Source organism: Pholcus phalangioides, unplaced genomic scaffold, assembly GCF_987345545.1.
Source record: "Pholcus phalangioides strain wild (caught in Gottingen) unplaced genomic scaffold, Ppha-v1.0 ptg000004l_1, whole genome shotgun sequence".
Lineage (NCBI taxonomy): Eukaryota > Metazoa > Arthropoda > Arachnida > Araneae > Pholcidae > Pholcus > Pholcus phalangioides.
Genome location: NW_028301597.1, coordinates 34,155,671 through 34,181,621, shown reverse-complemented (window position 1 = coordinate 34,181,621; position 25,951 = coordinate 34,155,671). Strand labels below are relative to the sequence as shown.

General features: G+C 43.2%; 42 non-coding genes across 42 annotated transcripts; all 42 read left to right on the top strand.

Annotated features, from left to right (window-relative positions):
- The first annotated feature begins 1,543 nt into the window (after window positions 1–1,543).
- TRNAI-AAU (transfer RNA isoleucine (anticodon AAU)) lies at window positions 1,544–1,617 on the top strand. Its single transcript has one exon. It is a non-coding gene; the product is annotated as a tRNA-Ile (tRNA).
- A 137-nt stretch (window positions 1,618–1,754) lies between these two features.
- Window positions 1,755–1,828, top strand: TRNAI-AAU (transfer RNA isoleucine (anticodon AAU)). The gene has a single exon. It is a non-coding gene; the product is annotated as a tRNA-Ile (tRNA).
- Window positions 1,829–2,388: 560 nt separating this feature from the next.
- TRNAI-AAU (transfer RNA isoleucine (anticodon AAU)) lies at window positions 2,389–2,462 on the top strand. The gene has a single exon. It is a non-coding gene; the product is annotated as a tRNA-Ile (tRNA).
- Window positions 2,463–3,228: 766 nt separating this feature from the next.
- Window positions 3,229–3,302, top strand: TRNAI-AAU (transfer RNA isoleucine (anticodon AAU)). The gene has a single exon. It is a non-coding gene; the product is annotated as a tRNA-Ile (tRNA).
- Window positions 3,303–3,438: 136 nt separating this feature from the next.
- TRNAI-AAU (transfer RNA isoleucine (anticodon AAU)) lies at window positions 3,439–3,512 on the top strand. The gene has a single exon. It is a non-coding gene; the product is annotated as a tRNA-Ile (tRNA).
- Window positions 3,513–4,072: 560 nt separating this feature from the next.
- TRNAI-AAU (transfer RNA isoleucine (anticodon AAU)) lies at window positions 4,073–4,146 on the top strand. The gene has a single exon. It is a non-coding gene; the product is annotated as a tRNA-Ile (tRNA).
- A 136-nt stretch (window positions 4,147–4,282) lies between these two features.
- Window positions 4,283–4,356, top strand: TRNAI-AAU (transfer RNA isoleucine (anticodon AAU)). The gene has a single exon. It is a non-coding gene; the product is annotated as a tRNA-Ile (tRNA).
- Window positions 4,357–5,964: 1,608 nt separating this feature from the next.
- On the top strand, window positions 5,965–6,038 carry TRNAI-AAU (transfer RNA isoleucine (anticodon AAU)). The gene has a single exon. It is a non-coding gene; the product is annotated as a tRNA-Ile (tRNA).
- Window positions 6,039–6,174: 136 nt separating this feature from the next.
- TRNAI-AAU (transfer RNA isoleucine (anticodon AAU)) lies at window positions 6,175–6,248 on the top strand. Its single transcript has one exon. It is a non-coding gene; the product is annotated as a tRNA-Ile (tRNA).
- A 1,398-nt stretch (window positions 6,249–7,646) lies between these two features.
- Window positions 7,647–7,720, top strand: TRNAI-AAU (transfer RNA isoleucine (anticodon AAU)). Its single transcript has one exon. It is a non-coding gene; the product is annotated as a tRNA-Ile (tRNA).
- A 766-nt stretch (window positions 7,721–8,486) lies between these two features.
- TRNAI-AAU (transfer RNA isoleucine (anticodon AAU)) lies at window positions 8,487–8,560 on the top strand. The gene has a single exon. It is a non-coding gene; the product is annotated as a tRNA-Ile (tRNA).
- Window positions 8,561–9,115: 555 nt separating this feature from the next.
- On the top strand, window positions 9,116–9,189 carry TRNAI-AAU (transfer RNA isoleucine (anticodon AAU)). Its single transcript has one exon. It is a non-coding gene; the product is annotated as a tRNA-Ile (tRNA).
- Window positions 9,190–9,533: 344 nt separating this feature from the next.
- Window positions 9,534–9,607, top strand: TRNAI-AAU (transfer RNA isoleucine (anticodon AAU)). Its single transcript has one exon. It is a non-coding gene; the product is annotated as a tRNA-Ile (tRNA).
- Window positions 9,608–11,001: 1,394 nt separating this feature from the next.
- TRNAI-AAU (transfer RNA isoleucine (anticodon AAU)) lies at window positions 11,002–11,075 on the top strand. Its single transcript has one exon. It is a non-coding gene; the product is annotated as a tRNA-Ile (tRNA).
- Window positions 11,076–12,471: 1,396 nt separating this feature from the next.
- On the top strand, window positions 12,472–12,545 carry TRNAI-AAU (transfer RNA isoleucine (anticodon AAU)). Its single transcript has one exon. It is a non-coding gene; the product is annotated as a tRNA-Ile (tRNA).
- A 554-nt stretch (window positions 12,546–13,099) lies between these two features.
- Window positions 13,100–13,173, top strand: TRNAI-AAU (transfer RNA isoleucine (anticodon AAU)). The gene has a single exon. It is a non-coding gene; the product is annotated as a tRNA-Ile (tRNA).
- Window positions 13,174–14,145: 972 nt separating this feature from the next.
- TRNAI-AAU (transfer RNA isoleucine (anticodon AAU)) lies at window positions 14,146–14,219 on the top strand. Its single transcript has one exon. It is a non-coding gene; the product is annotated as a tRNA-Ile (tRNA).
- Window positions 14,220–14,355: 136 nt separating this feature from the next.
- Window positions 14,356–14,429, top strand: TRNAI-AAU (transfer RNA isoleucine (anticodon AAU)). Its single transcript has one exon. It is a non-coding gene; the product is annotated as a tRNA-Ile (tRNA).
- Window positions 14,430–15,201: 772 nt separating this feature from the next.
- Window positions 15,202–15,275, top strand: TRNAI-AAU (transfer RNA isoleucine (anticodon AAU)). The gene has a single exon. It is a non-coding gene; the product is annotated as a tRNA-Ile (tRNA).
- Window positions 15,276–16,041: 766 nt separating this feature from the next.
- TRNAI-AAU (transfer RNA isoleucine (anticodon AAU)) lies at window positions 16,042–16,115 on the top strand. Its single transcript has one exon. It is a non-coding gene; the product is annotated as a tRNA-Ile (tRNA).
- A 136-nt stretch (window positions 16,116–16,251) lies between these two features.
- TRNAI-AAU (transfer RNA isoleucine (anticodon AAU)) lies at window positions 16,252–16,325 on the top strand. Its single transcript has one exon. It is a non-coding gene; the product is annotated as a tRNA-Ile (tRNA).
- A 349-nt stretch (window positions 16,326–16,674) lies between these two features.
- TRNAI-AAU (transfer RNA isoleucine (anticodon AAU)) lies at window positions 16,675–16,748 on the top strand. Its single transcript has one exon. It is a non-coding gene; the product is annotated as a tRNA-Ile (tRNA).
- A 139-nt stretch (window positions 16,749–16,887) lies between these two features.
- Window positions 16,888–16,961, top strand: TRNAI-AAU (transfer RNA isoleucine (anticodon AAU)). The gene has a single exon. It is a non-coding gene; the product is annotated as a tRNA-Ile (tRNA).
- A 766-nt stretch (window positions 16,962–17,727) lies between these two features.
- TRNAI-AAU (transfer RNA isoleucine (anticodon AAU)) lies at window positions 17,728–17,801 on the top strand. The gene has a single exon. It is a non-coding gene; the product is annotated as a tRNA-Ile (tRNA).
- A 136-nt stretch (window positions 17,802–17,937) lies between these two features.
- Window positions 17,938–18,011, top strand: TRNAI-AAU (transfer RNA isoleucine (anticodon AAU)). Its single transcript has one exon. It is a non-coding gene; the product is annotated as a tRNA-Ile (tRNA).
- A 349-nt stretch (window positions 18,012–18,360) lies between these two features.
- On the top strand, window positions 18,361–18,434 carry TRNAI-AAU (transfer RNA isoleucine (anticodon AAU)). Its single transcript has one exon. It is a non-coding gene; the product is annotated as a tRNA-Ile (tRNA).
- A 137-nt stretch (window positions 18,435–18,571) lies between these two features.
- On the top strand, window positions 18,572–18,645 carry TRNAI-AAU (transfer RNA isoleucine (anticodon AAU)). The gene has a single exon. It is a non-coding gene; the product is annotated as a tRNA-Ile (tRNA).
- Window positions 18,646–18,995: 350 nt separating this feature from the next.
- On the top strand, window positions 18,996–19,069 carry TRNAI-AAU (transfer RNA isoleucine (anticodon AAU)). The gene has a single exon. It is a non-coding gene; the product is annotated as a tRNA-Ile (tRNA).
- A 348-nt stretch (window positions 19,070–19,417) lies between these two features.
- On the top strand, window positions 19,418–19,491 carry TRNAI-AAU (transfer RNA isoleucine (anticodon AAU)). The gene has a single exon. It is a non-coding gene; the product is annotated as a tRNA-Ile (tRNA).
- A 972-nt stretch (window positions 19,492–20,463) lies between these two features.
- On the top strand, window positions 20,464–20,537 carry TRNAI-AAU (transfer RNA isoleucine (anticodon AAU)). Its single transcript has one exon. It is a non-coding gene; the product is annotated as a tRNA-Ile (tRNA).
- Window positions 20,538–20,673: 136 nt separating this feature from the next.
- TRNAI-AAU (transfer RNA isoleucine (anticodon AAU)) lies at window positions 20,674–20,747 on the top strand. Its single transcript has one exon. It is a non-coding gene; the product is annotated as a tRNA-Ile (tRNA).
- Window positions 20,748–21,306: 559 nt separating this feature from the next.
- TRNAI-AAU (transfer RNA isoleucine (anticodon AAU)) lies at window positions 21,307–21,380 on the top strand. The gene has a single exon. It is a non-coding gene; the product is annotated as a tRNA-Ile (tRNA).
- A 136-nt stretch (window positions 21,381–21,516) lies between these two features.
- On the top strand, window positions 21,517–21,590 carry TRNAI-AAU (transfer RNA isoleucine (anticodon AAU)). The gene has a single exon. It is a non-coding gene; the product is annotated as a tRNA-Ile (tRNA).
- A 349-nt stretch (window positions 21,591–21,939) lies between these two features.
- On the top strand, window positions 21,940–22,013 carry TRNAI-AAU (transfer RNA isoleucine (anticodon AAU)). Its single transcript has one exon. It is a non-coding gene; the product is annotated as a tRNA-Ile (tRNA).
- A 766-nt stretch (window positions 22,014–22,779) lies between these two features.
- TRNAI-AAU (transfer RNA isoleucine (anticodon AAU)) lies at window positions 22,780–22,853 on the top strand. Its single transcript has one exon. It is a non-coding gene; the product is annotated as a tRNA-Ile (tRNA).
- A 136-nt stretch (window positions 22,854–22,989) lies between these two features.
- TRNAI-AAU (transfer RNA isoleucine (anticodon AAU)) lies at window positions 22,990–23,063 on the top strand. The gene has a single exon. It is a non-coding gene; the product is annotated as a tRNA-Ile (tRNA).
- Window positions 23,064–23,412: 349 nt separating this feature from the next.
- Window positions 23,413–23,486, top strand: TRNAI-AAU (transfer RNA isoleucine (anticodon AAU)). Its single transcript has one exon. It is a non-coding gene; the product is annotated as a tRNA-Ile (tRNA).
- A 137-nt stretch (window positions 23,487–23,623) lies between these two features.
- Window positions 23,624–23,697, top strand: TRNAI-AAU (transfer RNA isoleucine (anticodon AAU)). Its single transcript has one exon. It is a non-coding gene; the product is annotated as a tRNA-Ile (tRNA).
- Window positions 23,698–23,833: 136 nt separating this feature from the next.
- On the top strand, window positions 23,834–23,907 carry TRNAI-AAU (transfer RNA isoleucine (anticodon AAU)). Its single transcript has one exon. It is a non-coding gene; the product is annotated as a tRNA-Ile (tRNA).
- Window positions 23,908–24,257: 350 nt separating this feature from the next.
- On the top strand, window positions 24,258–24,331 carry TRNAI-AAU (transfer RNA isoleucine (anticodon AAU)). Its single transcript has one exon. It is a non-coding gene; the product is annotated as a tRNA-Ile (tRNA).
- A 349-nt stretch (window positions 24,332–24,680) lies between these two features.
- On the top strand, window positions 24,681–24,754 carry TRNAI-AAU (transfer RNA isoleucine (anticodon AAU)). Its single transcript has one exon. It is a non-coding gene; the product is annotated as a tRNA-Ile (tRNA).
- A 350-nt stretch (window positions 24,755–25,104) lies between these two features.
- TRNAI-AAU (transfer RNA isoleucine (anticodon AAU)) lies at window positions 25,105–25,178 on the top strand. The gene has a single exon. It is a non-coding gene; the product is annotated as a tRNA-Ile (tRNA).
- The last annotated feature ends 773 nt before the right edge of the window (window positions 25,179–25,951 follow it).

The window sequence follows — 25,951 nt, the reverse complement described above, 5'->3', positions numbered from 1 at the left end:
TAAGAAACTGGAAATGTAGGGGAACAACATACAACCATTCTTTTCTTCAAAAATATAGGCAACTTGAAGCACTGCCCGTTAGCTCAGTCGGTTAGAGTGTCGTGCTAATAACGCGAAGGTCGTGGGTTCGATACCCCCACGGGCCATGCATTTTATAATAACGCTGAAATTACTGCCTCCCTGATTACCCAATATCGTTTTTTTTAATAGGCTACGGAACCAGCAATATAGGGAAACATACAACCATTATTTTCTTCAAAATTATAAGCAACTTGAACCACGGTCCGTTAGCTCAGTAGGTTAGAGCGTCGTGCTAATAACGCGAAGGTCGTGGGTTCGATACCCCCACGGGCCGTGCTTTTTATAATTACTCTGAAATTACTGCCTCCCTGATTACCCAATATCGTTTTTTTTTAATAGGCTAAGGAACCAGCAATATAGGGAAACATACAACCATTATTTTCTTCAAAATTATAGGCAACTTGAACCACGGCCCGTTAGCGCAGTAGGTTAGAGCGTCGTGCTAATAACGCGAAGGTCGTGGGTTCGATACCCCCACGGGCCATGCTTTTTTTAATTACTCTGAAATTACTGCCTCCCTGATTACCCAATATCGTTTTTGTTTTCATAGGCTAAGGAACCATCAATGTAGGGAAACATACAACCATTCTTTTCTTCAAAATTATAGGCAACTGGAACCGCGGCCCGTTAGCTCAGTCGGTTAGAACGTCGTGCTAATAACGCGAAGGTCGTGGGTTCGATACCCCCACGGGCAATGCTTTTTATAATTACTCTGAAATTACTGCCTCCCTGATTACCCAATATCGTTTTTTTTTAATAGGTTAAGGAACCAGCAATGTAGGGAAACATGCAACCATTCTTTTCTTCAAAATTATAGGCCACTTGAACCACCCGTTAGCTCAGTAGGTTAGAGCGTCGTGCTAATAACGCGAAGGTCGTGGGTTCGATACCCCCACGGGCCATGCATTTTATAATAACTCTGAAATTACTGCCTCCCTGATTACCCAATATCGTTTTTGTTTTCATAGGCTAAGGAACCATCAATGTAGGGAAACATACAACCATTCTTTTCTTCAAAATTATAGGCAACTGGAACCGCGGCCCGTTAGCTCAGTAGGTTAGAACGTCGTGCTAATAACGCCATGGTCGTGGGTTCGATACCCACACGGGCCATGCATTTCATAATTACTCTGAAATTACTGCCTCCCTGATTACCCAATATCGTTTTTTTTTAATAGGCTAAGGAACCAGCAATATAGGGAAACATACAACCATTATTTTCTTCAAAATTATAGGCAACTTGAACCACGGCCCGTTAGCGCAGTAGGTTAGAGCGTCGTGCTAATAACGCGAAGGTCGTGGGTTCGATACCCCCACGGGCCATGCTTTTTTTAATTACTCTGAAATTACTGCCTCCCTGATTACCCAATATCGTTTTTTTTTAATCGGCTGAGGAACCAGCAATTTAGGGGAACAACATACAACCATTCTTTTCTTCAAAATTATAGGCTGCTTGAACCACGGCCCGTTAGCTCAGTCGGTTAGAGCGTCGTGCTAATAACGCGAAGGTCGTGGGTTCGATACCCCCACGGGCCATGCATTTTATAATAACTCTGAAATTACTGCCTCCCTGATTACCCAATATCGTTTTTGTTTTCATAGGCTAAGGAACCATCAATGTAGGGAAACATACAACCATTCTTTTCTTCAAAATTATAGGCAACTGGAACCGCGGCCCGTTAGCTCAGTAGGTTAGAGCGTCGTGCTAATAACGCGAAGGTCGTGGGTTCGATACCCCCACGGGCCGTGCCTTTTATAATTACTCTGAAATTACTGCCTCCCTGATTACCCAATATCGTTTTTTTTTAATAGGTTAAGGAACCAGCAATGTAGGGAAACATGCAACCATTCTCTTCTTCAAAAATATAGGCTACTTGAACCACGGCCCGTTAGCTCAGTCGGTTAGAACGTCGTGCTAATAACGCGATGGTCGTGGGTTCGATACCCTCACGGGCCATGCATTTCATAATTACTCTGAAGTTACTGCCTCCCTGATTACCCAATATCGTTTTTTTTTTAATCGGCTAAGAAACTGGAAATGTAGGGAAACATGCAACCATTATTTTCTTCAAAATTATAGGCAACTTGAACCACGGCCCGTTAGCGCAGTAGGTTAGAGCGTCGTGCTAATAACGCGAAGGTCGTGGGTTCGATACCCCCACGGGCCATGCTTTTTTTAATTACTCTGAAATTACTGCCTCCCTGATTACCCAATATCGTTTTTTTTTAATCGGCTGAGGAACCAGCAATGTAGGGGAACAACATACAACCATTCTTTTCTTCAAAATTATAGGCTACTTGAACCCCGGCCCGTTAGCTCAGTCGGTTAGAGCGTCGTGCTAATAACGCGAAGGTCGTGGGTTCGATACCCCCACGGGCCATGCATTTTATAATAACTCTGAAATTACTGCCTCCCTGATTACCCAATATCGTTTTTGTTTTCATAGGCTAAGGAACCATCAATGTAGGGAAACATACAACCATTCTTTTCTTCAAAATTATAGGCAACTGGAACCGCGGCCCGTTAGCTCAGTCGGTTAGAACGTCGTGCTAATAACGCGAAGGTCGTGGGTTCGATACCCCCACGGGCCATGCCTTTTATAATTACTCTGAAATTACTGCCTCCCTGATTACCCAATATCGTTTTTTTTTTAATAGGCTAAGGAACCAGCTATGTAGGGAAACATGCAACCATTCTTTTCTTCAAAAATATAGGCTATTTGATCACGGCCCGTTATGTCTGTCGGTTAGAGGCGTCGTGCTAATAACGCGAAGGTCGTGGGTTCGATACCCCCACGGGCAATGCTTTTTATAATTACTCTGAAATTACTGCCTCCCTGATTACCCAATATCGTTTTTTTTTAATAGGTTAAGGAACCAGCAATGTAGGGAAACATGCAACCATTCTTTTCTTCAAAATTATAGGCCACTTGAACCACCCGTTAGCTCAGTAGGTTAGAGCGTCGTGCTAATAACGCGAAGGTCGTGGGTTCGATACCCCCACGGGCCATGCATTTTATAATAACTCTGAAATTACTGCCTCCCTGATTACCCAATATCGTTTTTGTTTTCATAGGCTAAGGAACCATCAATGTAGGGAAACATACAACCATTCTTTTCTTCAAAATTATAGGCAACTGGAACCGCGGCCCGTTAGCTCAGTAGGTTAGAGCGTCGTGCTAATAACGCGAAGGTCGTGGGTTCGATACCCCCACGGGCCATGCCTTTTATAATTACTCTGAAATTACTGCCTCCCTGATTACCCAATATCGTTTTTTTTTAATAGGTTAAGGAACCAGCAATGTAGGGAAACATGCAACCATTCTCTTCTTCAAAAATATAGGCAACTTGAACCACGGCCCGTTAGCTCAGTCGGTTAGAACGTCGTGCTAATAACGCTATGGTCGTGGGTTCGATACCCACACGGGCCATGCATTTCATAATTACTCTGAAATTACTGCCTCCCTGATTACCCAATATCGTTTTTTTTTAATAGGCTAAGGAACCAGCAATATAGGGAAACATACAACCATTATTTTCTTCAAAATTATAGGCAACTTGAACCACGGCCCGTTAGCGCAGTAGGTTAGAGCGTCGTGCTAATAACGCGAAGGTCGTGGGTTCGATACCCCCACGGGCCATGCTTTTTTTAATTACTCTGAAATTACTGCCTCCCTGATTACCCAATATCGTTTTTTTTTAATCGGCTGAGGAACCAGCAATGTAGGGGAACAACATACAACCATTCTTTTCTTCAAAATTATAGGCTGCTTGAACCACGACCCGTTAGCTCAGTCGGTTAGAGCGTCGTGCTAATAACGCGAAGGTCGTGGGTTCGATACCCCCACGGGCCATGCATTTTATAATAACTCTGAAATTACTGCCTCCCTGATTACCCAATATCGTTTTTGTTTTCATAGGCTAAGGAACCATCAATGTAGGGAAACATACAACCATTCTTTTCTTCAAAATTATAGGCAACTGGAACCGCGGCCCGTTAGCTCAGTAGGTTAGAGCGTCGTGCTAATAACGCGAAGGTCGTGGGTTCGATACCCCCACGGGCCGTGCCTTTTATAATTACTCTGAAATTACTGCCTCCCTGATTACCCAATATCGTTTTTTTTTAATAGGTTAAGGAACCAGCAATGTAGGGAAACATGCAACCATTCTCTTCTTCAAAAATATAGGCTACTTGAACCACGGCCCGTTAGCTCAGTCGGTTAGAACGTCGTGCTAATAACGCGATGGTCGTGGGTTCGATACCCACACGGGCCATGCATTTCATAATTACTCTGAAGTTACTGCCTCCCTGATTACCCAATATCGTTTTTTTTTTAATCGGCTAAGAAACTGGAAATGTAGGGAAACATGCAACCATTCTCTTCTTCAAAAATATAGGCAACTTGAAGCACTGCCCGTTAGCTCAGTCGGTTAGAGTGTCGTGCTAATAACGCGAAGGTCGTGGGTTCGATACCCCCACGGGCCATGCATTTTATAATAACGCTGAAATTACTGCCTCCCTGATTACCCAATATCGTTTTTTTTAATAGGCTACGGAACCAGCAATATAGGGAAACATACAACCATTATTTTCTTCAAAATTATAAGCAACTTGAACCACGGTCCGTTAGCTCAGTAGGTTAGAGCGTCGTGCTAATAACGCGAAGGTCGTGGGTTCGATACCCCCACGGGCCGTGCTTTTTATAATTACTCTGAAATTACTGCCTCCCTGATTACCCAATATCGTTTTTTTTTAATAGGCTAAGGAACCAGCAATATAGGGAAACATACAACCATTATTTTCTTCAAAATTATAGGCAACTTGAACCACGGCCCGTTAGCGCAGTAGGTTAGAACGTCGTGCTAATAACGCGAAGGTCGTGGGTTCGATACCCCCACGGGCAATGCTTTTTATAATTACTCTGAAATTACTGCCTCCCTGATTACCCAATATCGTTTTTTTTTAATAGGTTAAGGAACCAGCAATGTAGGGAAACATGCAACCATTCTCTTCTTCAAAAATATAGGCAACTTGAAGCACTGCCCGTTAGCTCAGTCGGTTAGAGTGTCGTGCTAATAACGCGAAGGTCGTGGGTTCGATACCCCCACGGGCCATGCATTTTATAATAACGCTGAAATTACTGCCTCACTGATTACCCAATATCGTTTTTTTTAATAGGCTACGGAACCAGCAATATAGGGAAACATACAACCATTATTTTCTTCAAAATTATAAGCAACTTGAACCACGGTCCGTTAGCTCAGTAGGTTAGAGCGTCGTGCTAATAACGCGAAGGTCGTGGGTTCGATACCCCCACGGGCCGTGCTTTTTATAATTACTCTGAAATTACTGCCTCCCTGATTACCCAATATCGTTTTTTTTTAATAGGCTAAGGAACCAGCAATATAGGGAAACATACAACCATTATTTTCTTCAAAATTATAGGCAACTTGAACCACGGCCCGTTAGCGCAGTAGGTTAGAACGTCGTGCTAATAACGCTATGGTCGTGGGTTCGATACCCACACGGGCCATGCATTTCATAATTACTCTGAAATTACTGCCTCCCTGATTACCCAATATCGTTTTTTTTTAATAGGCTAAGGAACCAGCAATATAGGGAAACATACAACCATTATTTTCTTCAAAATTATAGGCAACTTGAACCACGGCCCGTTAGCGCAGTAGGTTAGAGCGTCGTGCTAATAACGCGAAGGTCGTGGGTTCGATACCCCCACGGACCATGCTTTTTTTAATTACTCTGAAATTACTGCCTCCCTGATTACCCAATATCGTTTTTTTTTAATCGGCTGAGGAACCAGCAATGTAGGGGAACAACATACAACCATTCTTTTCTTCAAAATTATAGGCTGCTTGAACCACGGCCCGTTAGCTCAGTCGGTTAGAGCGTCGTGCTAATAACGCGAAGGTCGTGGGTTCGATACCCCCACGGGCCATGCATTTTATAATTACTCTGAAATTACTGCCTCCCTGATTACCCAATATCGTTTTTTTTTAATAGGTTAAGGAACCAGCAATGTAGGGAAACATGCAACCATTCTCTTCTTCAAAAATATAGGCTACTTGAACCACGGCCCGTTAGCTCAGTCGGTTAGAACGTCGTGCTAATAACGCGATGGTCGTGGGTTCGATACCCACACGGGCCATGCATTTCATAATTACTCTGAAGTTACTGCCTCCCTGATTACCCAATATCGTTTTTTTTTTAATCGGCTAAGAAACTGGAAATGTAGGGAAACATGCAACCATTCTCTTCTTCAAAAATATAGGCAACTTGAAGCACTGCCCGTTAGCTCAGTCGGTTAGAGTGTCGTGCTAATAACGCGAAGGTCGTGGGTTCGATACCCCCACGGGCCATGCATTTTATAATAACGCTGAAATTACTGCCTCCCTGATTACCCAATATCGTTTTTTTTAATAGGCTACGGAACCAGCAATATAGGGAAACATACAACCATTATTTTCTTCAAAATTATAGGCAACTTGAACCACGGCCCGTTAGCGCAGTAGGTTAGAACGTCGTGCTAATAACGCGAAGGTCGTGGGTTCGATACCCCCACGGGCAATGCTTTTTATAATTACTCTGAAATTACTGCCTCCCTGATTACCCAATATCGTTTTTTTTTAATAGGTTAAGGAACCAGCAATGTAGGGAAACATGCAACCATTCTCTTCTTCAAAAATATAGGCAACTTGAAGCACTGCCCGTTAGCTCAGTCGGTTAGAGTGTCGTGCTAATAACGCGAAGGTCGTGGGTTCGATACCCCCACGGGCCATGCATTTTATAATAACGCTGAAATTACTGCCTCACTGATTACCCAATATCGTTTTTTTTAATAGGCTACGGAACCAGCAATATAGGGAAACATACAACCATTATTTTCTTCAAAATTATAAGCAACTTGAACCACGGTCCGTTAGCTCAGTAGGTTAGAGCGTCGTGCTAATAACGCGAAGGTCGTGGGTTCGATACCCCCACGGGCCGTGCTTTTTATAATTACTCTGAAATTACTGCCTCCCTGATTACCCAATATCGTTTTTTTTTAATAGGCTAAGGAACCAGCAATATAGGGAAACATACAACCATTATTTTCTTCAAAATTATAGGCAACTTGAACCACGGAACGTTAGCGCAGTAGGTTAGAGCGTCGTGCTAATAACGCGAAGGTCGTGGGTTCGATACCCCCACGGGCCATGCTTTTTTTAATTACTCTGAAATTACTGCCTCCCTGATTACCCAATATCGTTTTTTTTTAATAGGCTAAGGAACCAGCAATATAGGGAAACATACAACCATTATTTTCTTCAAAATTATAGGCAACTTGAACCACGGCCCGTTAGCGCAGTAGGTTAGAGCGTCGTGCTAATAACGCGAAGGTCGTGGGTTCGATACCCCCACGGGCCATGCTTTTTTTAATTACTCTGAAATTACTGCCTCCCTGATTACCCAATATCGTTTTTTTTTAATCGGCTGAGGAACCAGCAATGTAGGGGAACAACATACAACCATTCTTTTCTTCAAAATTATAGGCTACTTGAACCCCGGCCCGTTAGCTCAGTCGGTTAGAGCGTCGTGCTAATAACGCGAAGGTCGTGGGTTCGATACCCCCACGGGCCATGCATTTTATAATAACTCTGAAATTACTGCCTCCCTGATTACCCAATATCGTTTTTGTTTTCATAGGCTAAGGAACCATCAATGTAGGGAAACATACAACCATTCTTTTCTTCAAAATTATAGGCAACTGGAACCGCGGCCCGTTAGCTCAGTCGGTTAGAACGTCGTGCTAATAACGCGAAGGTCGTGGGTTCGATACCCCCACGGGCCATGCCTTTTATAATTACTCTGAAATTACTGCCTCCCTGATTACCCAATATCGTTTTTTTTTTAATAGGCTAAGGAACCAGCTATGTAGGGAAACATGCAACCATTCTTTTCTTCAAAAATATAGGCTATTTGATCACGGCCCGTTATGTCTGTCGGTTAGAGGCGTCGTGCTAATAACGCGAAGGTCGTGGGTTCGATACCCCCACGGGCAATGCTTTGTATAATTACTCTGAAATTACTGCCTCCCTGATTACCCAATATCGTTTTTTTTTAATAGGTTAAGGAACCAGCAATGTAGGGAAACATGCAACCATTCTTTTCTTCAAAATTATAGGCCACTTGAACCACCCGTTAGCTCAGTAGGTTAGAGCGTCGTGCTAATAACGCGAAGGTCGTGGGTTCGATACCCCCACGGGCCATGCATTTTATAATAACTCTGAAATTACTGCCTCCCTGATTACCCAATATCGTTTTTGTTTTCATAGGCTAAGGAACCAGCAATGTAGGGAAACATACAACCATTCTTTTCTTCAAAATTATAGGCAACTGGAACCGCGGCCCGTTAGCTCAGTAGGTTAGAGCGTCGTGCTAATAACGCGAAGGTCGTGGGTTCGATACCCCCACGGGCCATGCCTTTTATAATTACTCTGAAATTACTGCCTCCCTGATTACCCAATATCGTTTTTTTTAATAGGTTAAGGAACCAGCAATGTAGGGAAACATGCAACCATTCTCTTCTTCAAAAATATAGGCAACTTGAACCACGGCCCGTTAGCTCAGTCGGTTAGAAAGTCGTGCTAATAACGCTATGGTCGTGGGTTCGATACCCCCACGGGCCATGCATTTTATAATAACGCTGAAATTACTGCCTCCCTGATTACCCAATATCGTTTTTTTTAATAGGCTACGGAACCAGCAATATAGGGAAACATACAACCATTATTTTCTTCAAAATTATAAGCAACTTGAACCACGGTCCGTTAGCTCAGTAGGTTAGAGCGTCGTGCTAATAACGCGAAGGTCGTGGGTTCGATACCCCCACGGGCCGTGCTTTTTATAATTACTCTGAAATTACTGCCTCCCTGATTACCCAATATCGTTTTTGTTTTCATAGGCTAAGGAACCATCAATGTAGGGAAACATACAACCATTCTTTTCTTCAAAATTATAGGCAACTGGAACCGCGGCCCGTTAGCTCAGTAGGTTAGAGCGTCGTGCTAATAACGCGAAGGTCGTGGGTTCGATACCCCCACGGGCCATGCTTTTTATAATTACTCTGAAATTACTGCCTCCCTGATTACCCAATATCGTTTTTTTTTAATAGGTTAAGGAACCAGCAATGTAGGGAAACATGCAACCATTCTTTTCTTCAAAATTATAGGCCACTTGAACCACCCGTTAGCTCAGTAGGTTAGAGCGTCGTGCTAATAACGCGAAGGTCGTGGGTTCGATACCCCCACGGGCCATGCATTTTATAATAACTCTGAAATTACTGCCTCCCTGATTACCCAATATCGTTTTTGTTTTCATAGGCTAAGGAACCATCAATGTAGGGAAACATACAACCATTCTTTTCTTCAAAATTATAGGCAACTGGAACCGCGGCCCGTTAGCTCAGTAGGTTAGAGCGTCGTGCTAATAACGCGAAGGTCGTGGGTTCGATACCCCCACGGGCCATGCCTTTTATAATTACTCTGAAATTACTGCCTCCCTGATTACCCAATATCGTTTTTTTTTAATAGGTTAAGGAACCAGCAATGTAGGGAAACATGCAACCATTCTCTTCTTCAAAAATATAGGCAACTTGAAGCACTGCCCGTTAGCTCAGTCGGTTAGAGTGTCGTGCTAATAACGCGAAGGTCGTGGGTTCGATACCCCCACGGGCCATGCATTTTATAATAACGCTGAAATTACTGCCTCCCTGATTACCCAATATCGTTTTTTTTTAATAGGCTAAGGAACCAGCAATATAGGGAAACATACAACCATTATTTTCTTCAAAATTATAGGGAACTTGAACCACGGCCCGTTAGCGCAGTAGGTTAGAGCGTCGTGCTAATAACGCGAAGGTCGTGGGTTCGATACCCCCACGGGCAATGCTTTTTATAATTACTCTGAAATTACTGCCTCCCTGATTACCCAATATCGTTTTTTTTTAATAGGTTAAGGAACCAGCAATGTAGGGAAACATGCAACCATTCTCTTCTTCAAAAATATAGGCAACTTGAACCACGGTCCGTTAGCTCAGTAGGTTAGAGCGTCGTGCTAATAACGCGAAGGTCGTGGGTTCGATACCCCCACGGGCCATGCCTTTTATAATTACTCTGAAATTACTGCCTCCCTGATTACCCAATATCGTTTTTTTTTAATAGGTTAAGGAACCAGCAATGTAGGGAAACATGCAACCATTCTCTTCTTCAAAAATATAGGCAACTTGAACCACGGTCCGTTAGCTCAGTAGGTTAGAGCGTCGTGCTAATAACGCGAAGGTCGTGGGTTCGATACCCCCACGGGCCGTGCTTTTTATAATTACTCTGAAATTACTGCCTCCCTGATTACCCAATATCGTTTTTTTTTAATAGGCTAAGGAACCAGCAATATAGGGAAACATACAACCATTATTTTCTTCAAAATTATAGGCAACTTGAACCACGGCCCGTTAGCGCAGTAGGTTAGAGCGTCGTGCTAATAACGCGAAGGTCGTGGGTTCGATACCCCCACGGGCAATGCTTTTTATAATTACTCTGAAATTACTGCCTCCCTGATTACCCAATATCGTTTTTTTTTAATAGGTTAAGGAACCAGCAATGTAGGGAAACATGCAACCATTCTTTTCTTCAAAATTATAGGCCACTTGAACCACCCGTTAGCTCAGTAGGTTAGAGCGTCGTGCTAATAACGCGAAGGTCGTGGGTTCGATACCCCCACGGGCCATGCATTTTATAATAACTCTGAAATTACTGCCTCCCTGATTACCCAATATCGTTTTTGTTTTCATAGGCTAAGGAACCATCAATGTAGGGAAACATACAACCATTCTTTTCTTCAAAATTATAGGCAACTGGAACCGCGGCCCGTTAGCTCAGTAGGTTAGAGCGTCGTGCTAATAACGCGAAGGTCGTGGGTTCGATACCCCCACGGGCCATGCCTTTTATAATTACTCTGAAATTACTGCCTCCCTGATTACCCAATATCGTTTTTTTTTAATAGGTTAAGGAACCAGCAATGTAGGGAAACATGCAACCATTCTCTTCTTCAAAAATATAGGCAACTTGAAGCACTGCCCGTTAGCTCAGTCGGTTAGAGTGTCGTGCTAATAACGCGAAGGTCGTGGGTTCGATACCCCCACGGGCCATGCATTTTATAATAACGCTGAAATTACTGCCTCCCTGATTACCCAATATCGTTTTTTTTAATAGGCTACGGAACCAGCAATATAGGGAAACATACAACCATTATTTTCTTCAAAATTATAAGCAACTTGAACCACGGTCCGTTAGCTCAGTAGGTTAGAGCGTCGTGCTAATAACGCGAAGGTCGTGGGTTCGATACCCCCACGGGCCGTGCTTTTTATAATTACTCTGAAATTACTGCCTCCCTGATTACCCAATATCGTTTTTTTTTAATAGGCTAAGGAACCAGCAATATAGGGAAACATACAACCATTATTTTCTTCAAAATTATAGGCAACTTGAACCACGGCCCGTTAGCGCAGTAGGTTAGAGCGTCGTGCTAATAACGCGAAGGTCGTGGGTTCGATACCCCCACGGGCAATGCTTTTTATAATTACTCTGAAATTACTGCCTCCCTGATTACCCAATATCGTTTTTTTTAATAGGTTAAGGAACCAGCAATGTAGGGAACATGCAACCATTCTTTTCTTCAAAATTATAGGACACTTGAACCACCCGTTAGCTCAGTAGTTTAGAGCGTCGTGCTAATAACGCGAAGGTCGTGGGTTCGATACCCCCATGGGCCATGCATTTTATAATAACTCTGAAATTACTGCCTCCCTGATTACCCAATATCGTTTTTTTTTTAATCGGCTAAGAAACTGGAAATGTAGGGGAACAACATACAACCATTCTTTTCTTCAAAAATATAGGAAACTTGAAGCACTGCCCGTTAGCTCAGTCGGTTAGAGTGTCGTGCTAATAACGCGAAGGTCGTGGGTTCTATACCCCCACGGGCCATGCATTTTATAATAACGCTGAAATTACTGCCTCCCTGATTACCCAATATCGTTTTTTTTAATAGGCTACGGAACCAGCAATATAGGGAAACATACAACCATTATTTTCTTCAAAATTATAGGCAACTTGAACCACGGCCCGTTAGCGCAGTAGGTTAGAGCGTCGTGCTAATAACGCGAAGGTCGTGGGTTCGATACCCCCACGGGCCATGCTTTTTTTAATTACTCTGAAATTACTGCCTCCCTGATTACCCAATATCGTTTTTTTTTAATCGGCTGAGGAACCAGCAATGTAGGGGAACAACATACAACCATTCTTTTCTTCAAAATTATAGGCTACTTGAACCCCGGCCCGTTAGCTCAGTCGGTTAGAGCGTCGTGCTAATAACGCGAAGGTCGTGGGTTCGATACCCCCACGGGCCGTGCTTTTTATAATTACTCTGAAATTACTGCCTCCCTGATTACCCAATATCGTTTTTTTTTAATAGGCTAAGGAACCAGCAATATAGGGAAACATACAACCATTATTTTCTTCAAAATTATAGGCAACTTGAACCACGGCCCGTTAGCGCAGTAGGTTAGAGCGTCGTGCTAATAACGCGAAGGTCGTGGGTTCGATACCCCCACGGGCAATGCTTTTTATAATTACTCTGAAATTACTGCCTCCCTGATTACCCAATATCGTTTTTTTTTAATAGGTTAAGGAACCAGCAATGTAGGGAAACATGCAACCATTCTTTTCTTCAAAATTATAGGCCACTTGAACCACCCGTTAGCTCAGTAGGTTAGAGCGTCGTGCTAATAACGCGAAGGTCGTGGGTTCGATACCCCCACGGGCCATGCATTTTATAATAACTCTGAAATTACTGCCTCCCTGATTACCCAATATCGTTTTTGTTTTCATAGGCTAAGGAACCATCAATGTAGGGAAACATACAACCATTCTTTTCTTCAAAATTATAGGCAACTGGAACCGCGGCCCGTTAGCTCAGTAGGTTAGAGCGTCGTGCTAATAACGCGAAGGTCGTGGGTTCGATACCCCCACGGGCCATGCCTTTTATAATTACTCTGAAATTACTGCCTCCCTGATTACCCAATATCGTTTTTTTTTAATAGGTTAAGGAACCAGCAATGTAGGGAAACATGCAACCATTCTCTTCTTCAAAAATATAGGCAACTTGAAGCACTGCCCGTTAGCTCAGTCGGTTAGAGTGTCGTGCTAATAACGCGAAGGTCGTGGGTTCGATACCCCCACGGGCCATGCATTTTATAATAACGCTGAAATTACTGCCTCCCTGATTACCCAATATCGTTTTTTTTAATAGGCTACGGAACCAGCAATATAGGGAAACATACAACCATTATTTTCTTCAAAATTATAAGCAACTTGAACCACGGTCCGTTAGCTCAGTAGGTTAGAGCGTCGTGCTAATAACGCGAAGGTCGTGGGTTCGATACCCCCACGGGCCGTGCTTTTTATAATTACTCTGAAATTACTGCCTCCCTGATTACCCAATATCGTTTTTTTTTAATAGGCTAAGGAACCAGCAATATAGGGAAACATACAACCATTATTTTCTTCAAAATTATAGGCAACTTGAACCACGGCCCGTTAGCGCAGTAGGTTAGAGCGTCGTGCTAATAACGCGAAGGTCGTGGGTTCGATACCCCCACGGGCAATGCTTTTTATAATTACTCTGAAATTACTGCCTCCCTGATTACCCAATATCGTTTTTTTTTAATAGGTTAAGGAACCAGCAATATAGGGAACATGCAACCATTCTTTTCTTCAAAATTATAGGACACTTGAACCACCCGTTAGCTCAGTAGTTTAGAGCGTCGTGCTAATAACGCGAAGGTCGTGGGTTCGATACCCCCATGGGCCATGCATTTTATAATAACTCTGAAATTACTGCCTCCCTGATTACCCAATATCGTTTTTGTTTTCATAGGCTAAGGAACCATCAATGTAGGGAAACATACAACCATTCTTTTCTTCAAAATTATAGGCAACTGGAACCGCGGCCCGTTAGCTCAGTAGGTTAGAGCGTCGTGCTAATAACGCGAAGGTCGTGGGTTCGATACCCCCACGGGCCATGCCTTTTATAGTTACTCTGAAATTACTGCCTCCCTGATTACCCAATATCGTTTTTTTTTAATAGGTTAAGGAACCAGCAATGTAGGGAAACATGCAACCATTCTCTTCTTCAAAAATATAGGCAACTTGAACCACGGCCCGTTAGCTCAGTCGGTTAGAACGTCGTGCTAATAACGCGATGGTCGTGGGTTCGATACCCACACGGGCCATGCATTTCATAATTACTCTGAAGTTACTGCCTCCCTGATTACCCAATATCGTTTTTTTTTTAATCGGCTAAGAAACTGGAAATGTAGGGGAACAACATACAACCATTCTTTTCTTCAAAAATATAGGAAACTTGAAGCACTGCCCGTTAGCTCAGTCGGTTAGAGTGTCGTGCTAATAACGCGAAGGTCGTGGGTTCTATACCCCCACGGGCCATGCATTTTATAATAACGCTGAAATTACTGCCTCCCTGATTACCCAATATCGTTTTTTTTAATAGGCTACGGAACCAGCAATATAGGGAAACATACAACCATTATTTTCTTCAAAATTATAAGCAACTTGAACCACGGTCCGTTAGCTCAGTAGGTTAGAGCGTCGTGCTAATAACGCGAAGGTCGTGGGTTCGATACCCCCACGGGCCGTGCTTTTTATAATTACTCTGAAATTACTGCCTCCCTGATTACCCAATATCGTTTTTTTTTAATAGGCTAAGGAACCAGCAATATAGGGAAACATACAACCATTATTTTCTTCAAAATTATAGGCAACTTGAACCACGGCCCGTTAGCGCAGTAGGTTAGAGCGTCGTGCTAATAACGCGAAGGTCGTGGGTTCGATACCCCCACGGGCCATGCTTTTTTTAATTACTCTGAAATTACTGCCTCCCTGATTACCCAATATCGTTTTTTTTTAATCGGCTGAGGAACCAGCAATGTAGGGGAACAACATACAACCATTCTTTTCTTCAAAATTATAGGCTACTTGAACCCCGGCCCGTTAGCTCAGTCGGTTAGAGCGTCGTGCTAATAACGCGAAGGTCGTGGGTTCGATACCCCCACGGGCCATGCATTTTATAATAACTCTGAAATTACTGCCTCCCTGATTACCCAATATCGTTTTTGTTTTCATAGGCTAAGGAACCATCAATGTAGGGAAACATACAACCATTCTTTTCTTCAAAATTATAGGCAACTGGAACCGCGGCCCGTTAGCTCAGTCGGTTAGAACGTCGTGCTAATAACGCGAAGGTCGTGGGTTCGATACCCCCACGGGCCATGCCTTTTATAATTACTCTGAAATTACTGCCTCCCTGATTACCCAATATCGTTTTTTTTTTAATAGGCTAAGGAACCAGCTATGTAGGGAAACATGCAACCATTCTTTTCTTCAAAAATATAGGCTATTTGATCACGGCCCGTTATGTCTGTCGGTTAGAGGCGTCGTGCTAATAACGCGAAGGTCGTGGGTTCGATACCCCCACGGGCAATGCTTTTTATAATTACTCTGAAATTACTGCCTCCCTGATTACCCAATATCGTTTTTTTTTAATAGGTTAAGGAAATAGCAATGTAGGGAAACATGCAACCATTCTTTTCTTCAAAATTATAGGCCACTTGAACCACCCGTTAGCTCAGTAGGTTAGAGCGTCGTGCTAATAACGCGAAGGTCGTGGGTTCGATACCCCCACGGGCCATGCATTTTATAATAACTCTGAAATTACTGCCTCCCTGATTACCCAATATCGTTTTTGTTTTCATAGGCTAAGGAACCATCAATGTAGGGAAACATACAACCATTCTTTTCTTCAAAATTATAGGCAACTGGAACCGCGGCCCGTTAGCTCAGTAGGTTAGAGCGTCGTGCTAATAACGCGAAGGTCGTGGGTTCGATACCCCCACGGGCCATGCCTTTTATAATTACTCTGAAATTACTGCCTCCCTGATTACCCAATATCGTTTTTTTTTAATAGGTTAAGGAACCAGCAATGTAGGGAAACATGCAACCATTCTCTTCTTCAAAAATATAGGCAACTTGAACCACGGCCCGTTAGCTCAGTCGGTTAGAACGTCGTGCTAATAACGCTATGGTCGTGGGTTCGATACCCACACGGGCCATGCATTTCATAATTACTCTGAAATTACTGCCTCCCTGATTACCCAATATCGTTTTTTTTTAATAGGCTAAGGAACCAGCAATATAGGGAAACATACAACCATTATTTTCTTCAAAATTATAGGCAACTTGAACCACGGCCCGTTAGCGCAGTAGGTTAGAGCGTCGTGCTAATAACGCGAAGGTCGTGGGTTCGATACCCCCACGGGCCATGCTTTTTTTAATTACTCTGAAATTACTGCCTCCCTGATTACCCAATATCGTTTTTTTTTAATCGGCTGAGGAACCAGCAATGTAGGGGAACAACATACAACCATTCTTTTCTTCAAAATTATAGGCTGCTTGAACCACGGCCCGTTAGCTCAGTCGGTTAGAGCGTCGTGCTAATAACGCGAAGGTCGTGGGATCGATACCCCCACGGGCCATGCTTTTTTTAATTACTCTGAAATTACTGCCTCCCTGATTACCCAATATCGTTTTTTTTTAATCGGCTGAGGAACCAGCAATGTAGGGGAACAACATACAACCATTCTTTTCTTCAAAATTATAGGCTACTTGAACCCCGGCCCGTTAGCTCAGTCGGTTAGAGCGTCGTGCTAATAACGCGAAGGTCGTGGGTTCGATACCCCCACGGGCCATGCATTTTATAATAACTCTGAAATTACTGCCTCCCTGATTACCCAATATCGTTTTTGTTTTCATAGGCTAAGGAACCATCAATGTAGGGAAACATACAACCATTCTTTTCTTCAAAATTATAGGCAACTGGAACCGCGGCCCGTTAGCTCAGTCGGTTAGAACGTCGTGCTAATAACGCGAAGGTCGTGGGTTCGATACCCCCACGGGCCATGCCTTTTATAATTACTCTGAAATTACTGCCTCCCTGATTACCCAATATCGTTTTTTTTTTAATAGGCTAAGGAACCAGCTATGTAGGGAAACATGCAACCATTCTTTTCTTCAAAAATATAGGCTATTTGATCACGGCCCGTTATGTCTGTCGGTTAGAGGCGTCGTGCTAATAACGCGAAGGTCGTGGGTTCGATACCCCCACGGGCAATGCTTTTTATAATTACTCTGAAATTACTGCCTCCCTGATTACCCAATATCGTTTTTTTTTAATAGGTTAAGGAAATAGCAATGTAGGGAAACATGCAACCATTCTTTTCTTCAAAATTATAGGCCACTTGAACCACCCGTTAGCTCAGTAGGTTAGAGCGTCGTGCTAATAACGCGAAGGTCGTGGGTTCGATACCCCCACGGGCCATGCATTTTATAATAACTCTGAAATTACTGCCTCCCTGATTACCCAATATCGTTTTTGTTTTCATAGGCTAAGGAACCATCAATGTAGGGAAACATACAACCATTCTTTTCTTCAAAATTATAGGCAACTGGAACCGCGGCCCGTTAGCTCAGTAGGTTAGAGCGTCGTGCTAATAACGCGAAGGTCGTGGGTTCGATACCCCCACGGGCCATGCCTTTTATAATTACTCTGAAATTACTGCCTCCCTGATTACCCAATATCGTTTTTTTTTAATAGGTTAAGGAACCAGCAATGTAGGGAAACATGCAACCATTCTCTTCTTCAAAAATATAGGCAACTTGAACCACGGCCCGTTAGCTCAGTCGGTTAGAACGTCGTGCTAATAACGCTATGGTCGTGGGTTCGATACCCACACGGGCCATGCATTTCATAATTACTCTGAAATTACTGCCTCCCTGATTACCCAATATCGTTTTTTTTTAATAGGCTAAGGAACCAGCAATATAGGGAAACATACAACCATTATTTTCTTCAAAATTATAGGCAACTTGAACCACGGCCCGTTAGCGCAGTAGGTTAGAGCGTCGTGCTAATAACGCGAAGGTCGTGGGTTCGATACCCCCACGGGCCATGCTTTTTTTAATTACTCTGAAATTACTGCCTCCCTGATTACCCAATATCGTTTTTTTTTAATCGGCTGAGGAACCAGCAATGTAGGGGAACAACATACAACCATTCTTTTCTTCAAAATTATAGGCTGCTTGAACCACGGCCCGTTAGCTCAGTCGGTTAGAGCGTCGTGCTAATAACGCGAAGGTCGTGGGTTCGACACCCCCACGGGCCATGCATTTTATAATAACTCTGAAATTACTGCCTCCCTGATTACCCAATATCGTTTTTGTTTTCATAGGCTAAGGAACCATCAATGTAGGGAAACATACAACCATTCTTTTCTTCAAAATTATAGGCAACTGGAACCGCGGCCCGTTAGCTCAGTAGGTTAGAGCGTCGTGCTAATAACGCGAAGGTCGTGGGTTCGATACCCCCACGGGCCATGCATTTTATAATAACTCTGAAATTACTGCCTCCCTGATTACCCAATATCGTTTTTGTTTTCATAGGCTAAGGACCCATCAATGTAGGGAAACATACAACCATTCATTTCTTCAAAATTATAGGCAACTTGAACCGCGGCTCGTTGGATCAGTCGGTTAGAACGTCGTGCTAATAACGCGAAGGTCGTGGGTTCGATACCCCCACGGGCCATGCTTTTTTTAATTACTCTGAAATTACTGCCTCCCTGATTACCCAATATCGTTTTTTTTTAATCGGCTGAGGAACCAGCAATGTTGGGGAACAACATACAACCATTCTTTTCTTCAAAATTATAGGCCACTTGAACCACGGCCCGTTAGCTCAGTCGGTTAGAGCGTCGTGCTAATAACGCGAAGGTCGTGGGTTCGATACCCCCACGGGCCATGCATTTTATAATAACTCTGAAATTACTGCCTCCCTGATTACCCAATATCGTTTTTGTTTTCATAGGCTAAGGAACCATCAATGTAGGGAAACATACAACCATTCTTTTCTTCAAAATTATACGCAACTTGAACCGCGGCTCGTTTGATCAGTCGGTTAGAACGTCGTGCTAATAACGCGAAGGTCGTGGGTTCGATACTCCCACGGGCCATGCATTTTATAATAACTCTGAAATTACTGCCTCCCTGATTACCCAATATCGTTTTCGTTTTCATAGGCTAAGGAACCATCAATGTAGGGAAACATACAACCATTCTTTTTTTCAAAAATATAGGCGACTTGAACCACGGCCCGTTAGCTCAGTCGGTTAGAGCGTCGTGCTAATAACGCGAAGGTCGTGGGTTCGATACCCCCACGGGCCATGCCTTTTATAATTACTCTGAAATTACTGCCTCCCTGATTACCCAATATCGTTTTTTTTTAATAGGTTAAGGAACCAGCAATGTAGGGAAACATGCAACCATTCTCTTCTTCAAAAATATAGGCAACTTGAAGCACTGCCCGTTAGCTCAGTCGGTTGGAGTGTCGTGCTAATAACGCGAAGGTCGTGGGTTCGATACCCCCACGGGCCATGCATTTTATAATAACGCTGAAATTACTGCCTCCCTGATTACCCAATATCGTTTTTTTTAATAGGCTACGGAACCAGCAATATAGGGAAACATACAACCATTATTTTCTTCAAAATTATAAGCAACTTGAACCACGGTCCGTTAGCTCAGTAGGTTAGAGCGTCGTGCTAATAACGCGAAGGTCGTGGGTTCGATACCCCCACGGGCCGTGCTTTTTATAATTACTCTGAAATTACTGCCTCCCTGATTACCCAATATCGTTTTTTTTTAATAGGCTAAGGAACCAGCAATATAGGGAAACATACAACCATTATTTTCTTCAAAATTATAGGCAACTTGAACCACGGCCCGTTAGCGCAGTAGGTTAGAGCGTCGTGCTAATAACGCGAAGGTCGTGGGTTCGATACCCCCACGGGCAATGCTTTTTATAATTACTCTGAAATTACTGCCTCCCTGATTACCCAATATCGTTTTTTTTTAATAGGTTAAGGAACCAGCAATGTAGGGAACATGCAACCATTCTTTTCTTCAAAATTATAGGACACTTGAACCACCCGTTAGCTCAGTAGGTTAGAGCGTCGTGCTAATAACGCGAAGGTCGTGGGTTCGATACCCCCACGGGCCATGCATTTTATAATAACTCTGAAATTACTGCCTCCCTGATTACCCAATATCGTTTTTGTTTTCATAGGCTAAGGAACCATCAATGTAGGGAAACATACAACCATTCTTTTCTTCAAAATTATAGGCAACTGGAACCGCGGCCCGTTAGCTCAGTAGGTTAGAGCGTCGTGCTAATAACGCGAAGGTCGTGGGTTCGATACCCCCACGGGCCATACCTTTTATAGTTACTCTGAAATTACTGCCTCCCTGATTACCCAATATCGTTTTTTTTTAATAGGTTAAGGAACCAGCAATGTAGGGAAACATGCAACCATTCTCTTCTTCAAAAATATAGGCAACTTGAACCACGGCCCGTTAGCTCAGTCGGTTAGAACGTCGTGCTAATAACGCGATGGTCGTGGGTTCGATACCCACACGGGCCATGCATTTCATAATTACTCTGAAGTTACTGCCTCCCTGATTACCCAATATCGTTTTTTTTTTAATCGGCTAAGAAACTGGAAATGTAGGGGAACAACATACAACCATTCTTTTCTTCAAAAATATAGGAAACTTGAAGCACTGCCCGTTAGCTCAGTCGGTTAGAGTGTCGTGCTAATAACGCGAAGGTCGTGGGTTCGATACCCCCACGGGCCATGCATTTTATAATAACGCTGAAATTACTGCCTCCCTGATTACCCAATATCGTTTTTTTTAATAGGCTACGGAACCAGCAATATAGGGAAACATACAACCATTATTTTCTTCAAAATTATAAGCAACTTGAACCACGGTCCGTTAGCTCAGTAGGTTAGAGCGTCGTGCTAATAACGCGAAGGTCGTGGGTTCGATACCCCCACGGGCCGTGCTTTTTATAATTACTCTGAAATTACTGCCTCCCTGATTACCCAATATCGTTTTTTTTTAATAGGCTAAGGAACCAGCAATATAGGGAAACATACAACCATTATTTTCTTCAAAATTATAGGCAACTTGAACCACGGCCCGTTAGCTCAGTCGGTTAGAGCGTCGTGCTAATAACGCGAAGGTCGTGGGTTCGATACCCCCACGGGCCATGCTTTTTTTAATTACTCTGAAATTACTGCCTCCCTGATTACCCAATATCGTTTTTTTTTAATCGGCTAAGCAACCAGCAATATAGGGAAACATACAACCATTATTTTCTTCAAAATTATAGGCAACTTGAACCACGGCCCGTTAGCTCAGTCGGTTAGAGCGTCGTGCTAATAACGCGAAGGTCGTGGGTTCGATACCCCCACGGGCCGTGCTTTTTATAATTACTCTGAAATTACTGCCTCCCTGATTACCCAATATCGTTTTTTTTTAATAGGCTAAGGAACCAGCAATATAGGGAAACATACAACCATTATTTTCTTCAAAATTATAGGCAACTTGAACCACGGCCCGTTAGCGCAGTAGGTTAGAGCGTCGTGCTAATAACGCGAAGGTCGTGGGTTCGATACCCCCACGGGCCATGCTTTTTTTAATTACTCTGAAATTACTGCCTCCCTGATTACCCAATATCGTTTTTTTTTAATCGGCTGAGGAACCAGCAATGTAGGGGAACAACATACAACCATTCTTTTCTTCAAAATTATAGGCTACTTGAACCCCGGCCCGTTAGCTCAGTCGGTTAGAGCGTCGTGCTAATAACGCGAAGGTCGTGGGTTCGATACCCCCACGGGCCATGCATTTTATAATAACTCTGAAATTACTGCCTCCCTGATTACCCAATATCGTTTTTGTTTTCATAGGCTAAGGAACCATCAATGTAGGGAAACATACAACCATTCTTTTCTTCAAAATTATAGGCAACTGGAACCGCGGCCCGTTAGCTCAGTCGGTTAGAACGTCGTGCTAATAACGCGAAGGTCGTGGGTTCGATACCCCCACGGGCCATGCCTTTTATAATTACTCTGAAATTACTGCCTCCCTGATTACCCAATATCGTTTTTTTTTTAATAGGCTAAGGAACCAGCTATGTAGGGAAACATGCAACCATTCTTTTCTTCAAAAATATAGGCTATTTGATCACGGCCCGTTATGTCTGTCGGTTAGAGGCGTCGTGCTAATAACGCGAAGGTCGTGGGTTCGATACCCCCACGGGCAATGCTTTTTATAATTACTCTGAAATTACTGCCTCCCTGATTACCCAATATCGTTTTTTTTTAATAGGTTAAGGAACCAGCAATGTAGGGAAACATGCAACCATTCTTTTCTTCAAAATTATAGGCCACTTGAACCACCCGTTAGCTCAGTAGGTTAGAGCGTCGTGCTAATAACGCGAAGGTCGTGGGTTCGATACCCCCACGGGCCATGCATTTTATAATAACTCTGAAATTACTGCCTCCCTGATTACCCAATATCGTTTTTGTTTTCATAGGCTAAGGAACCATCAATGTAGGGAAACATACAACCATTCTTTTCTTCAAAATTATAGGCAACTGGAACCGCGGCCCGTTAGCTCAGTAGGTTAGAGCGTCGTGCTAATAACGCGAAGGTCGTGGGTTCGATACCCCCACGGGCCATGCCTTTTATAATTACTCTGAAATTACTGCCTCCCTGATTACCCAATATCGTTTTTTTTTAATAGGTTAAGGAACCAGCAATGTAGGGAAACATGCAACCATTCTCTTCTTCAAAAATATAGGCAACTTGAACCACGGCCCGTTAGCTCAGTCGGTTAGAACGTCGTGCTAATAACGCTATGGTCGTGGGTTCGATACCCACACGGGCCATGCATTTCATAATTACTCTGAAATTACTGCCTCCCTGATTACCCAATATCGTTTTTTTTTAATAGGCTAAGGAACCAGCAATATAGGGAAACATACAACCATTATTTTCTTCAAAATTATAGGCAACTTGAACCACGGCCCGTTAGCGCAGTAGGTTAGAGCGTCGTGCTAATAACGCGAAGGTCGTGGGTTCGATACCCCCACGGGCCATGCTTTTTTTAATTACTCTGAAATTACTGCCTCCCTGATTACCCAATATCGTTTTTTTTTAATCGGCTGAGGAACCAGCAATGTAGGGGAACAACATACAACCATTCTTTTCTTCAAAATTATAGGCTGCTTGAACCACGGCCCGTTAGCTCAGTCGGTTAGAGCGTCGTGCTAATAACGCGAAGGTCGTGGGTTCGATACCCCCACGGGCCATGCATTTTATAATAACTCTGAAATTACTGCCTCCCTGATTACCCAATATCGTTTTTGTTTTCATAGGCTAAGGAACCATCAATGTAGGGAAACATACAACCATTCTTTTCTTCAAAATTATAGGCAACTGGAACCGCGGCCCGTTAGCTCAGTAGGTTAGAGCGTCGTGCTAATAACGCGAAGGTCGTGGGTTCGATACCCCCACGGGCCGTGCCTTTTATAATTACTCTGAAATTACTGCCTCCCTGATTACCCAATATCGTTTTTTTTTAATAGGTTAAGGAACCAGCAATGTAGGGAAACATGCAACCATTCTCTTCTTCAAAAATATAGGCTACTTGAACCACGGCCCGTTAGCTCAGTCGGTTAGAACGTCGTGCTAATAACGCGATGGTCGTGGGTTCGATACCCACACGGGCCATGCATTTCATAATTACTCTGAAGTTACTGCCTCCCTGATTACCCAATATCGTTTTTTTTTTAATCGGCTAAGAAACTGGAAATGTAGGGGAACAACATACAACCATTCTTTTCTTCAAAAATATAGGCAACCTGAAGCACTGCCCGTTAGCTCAGTCGGTTAGAGTGTCGTGCTAATAACGCGAAGGTCGTGGGTTCGATACCCCCACGGGCCATGCATTTTATAATAACTCTGAAATTACTGCCTCCCTGATTACCCAATATCGTTTTTTTTTAATAGGCTAAGGAACCAGCAATATAGGGAAACATACAACCATTATTTTCTTCAAAATTATAGGCAACTTGAACCACGGCCCGTTAGCTCAGTCGGTTAGAGCGTCGTGCTAATAACGCGAAGGTCGTGGGTTCGATACCCCCACGGGCCATGCTTTTTATAATTACTCTGAAATTACTGCCTCCCTGATTACCCAATATCGTTTTTTTTTAATAGGCTAAGGAACCAGCAATATAGGGAAACATACAACCATTATTTTCTTCAAAATTATAGGCAACTTGAACCACGGCCCGTTAGCGCAGTAGGTTAGAGCGTCGTGCTAATAACGCGACGGTCGTGGGTTCGATACCCCCACGGGCCATGCTTTTTTTAATTACTCTGAAATTACTGCCTCCCTGATTACCCAATATCGTTTTTTTTTAATCGGCTGAGGAACCAGCAATGTAGGGGAACAACATACAACCATTCTTTTCTTCAAAATTATAGGCCACTTGAACCACGGCCCGTTAGCTCAGTCGGTTAGAGCGTCGTGCTAATAACGCGAAGGTCGTGGGTTCGATACCCCCACGGGCCATGCATTTTATAATAACTCTGAAATTACTGCCTCCCTGATTACCCAATATCGTTTTTGTTTTCATAGGCTAAGGACCCATCAATGTAGGGAAACATACAACCATTCATTTCTTCAAAATTATAGGCAACTTGAACCGCGGCTCGTTGGATCAGTCGGTTAGAACGTCGTGCTAATAACGCGAAGGTCGTGGGTTCGATACCCCCACGGGCCATGCTTTTTTTAATTACTCTGAAATTACTGCCTCCCTGATTACCCAATATCGTTTTTTTTTAATCGGCTGAGGAACCAGCAATGTTGGGGAACAACATACAACCATTCTTTTCTTCAAAATTATAGGCCACTTGAACCACGGCCCGTTAGCTCAGTCGGTTAGAGCGTCGTGCTAATAACGCGAACGTCGTGGGTTCGATACCCCCACGGGCCATGCATTTTATAATAACTCTGAAATTACTGCCTCCCTGATTACCCAATATCGTTTTTGTTTTCATAGGCTAAGGAACCATCAATGTAGGGAAACATACAACCATTCTTTTCTTCAAAATTATAGGCAACTTGAACCGCGGCTCGTTTGATCAGTCGGTTAGAACGTCGTGCTAATAACGCGAAGGTCGTGGGTTCGATACTCCCACGGGCCATGCATTTTATAATAACTCTGAAATTACTGCCTCCCTGATTACCCAATATCGTTTTCGTTTTCATAGGCTAAGGAACCATCAATGTAGGGAAACATACAACCATTCTTTTTTTCAAAAATATAGGCGACTTGAACCACGGCCCGTTAGCTCAGTCGGTTAGAGCGTCGTGCTAATAACGCGAAGGTCGTGGGTTCCATACCCCCACGGGCCATGCCTTTTATAATTACTCTGAAATTACTGCCTCCCTGATTACCCAATATCGTTTTTTTTTTAATAGGCTAAGGATCCAGCTATGTAGGGAAACATGCAACCATTATTTTCTTCAAAATTATAAGCAACTTGAACCACGGTCCGTTAGCTCAGTAGGTTAGAGCGTCGTGCTAATAACGCGAAGGTCGTGGGTTCGATACCCCCACGGGCCATGCTTTTTATAATTACTCTGAAATTACTGCCTCCCTGATTACCCAATATCGTTTTTTTTTAATAGGCTAAGGAACCAGCAATATAGGGAAACATACAACCATTATTTTCTTCAAAATTATAGGCAACTTGAACCACGGCC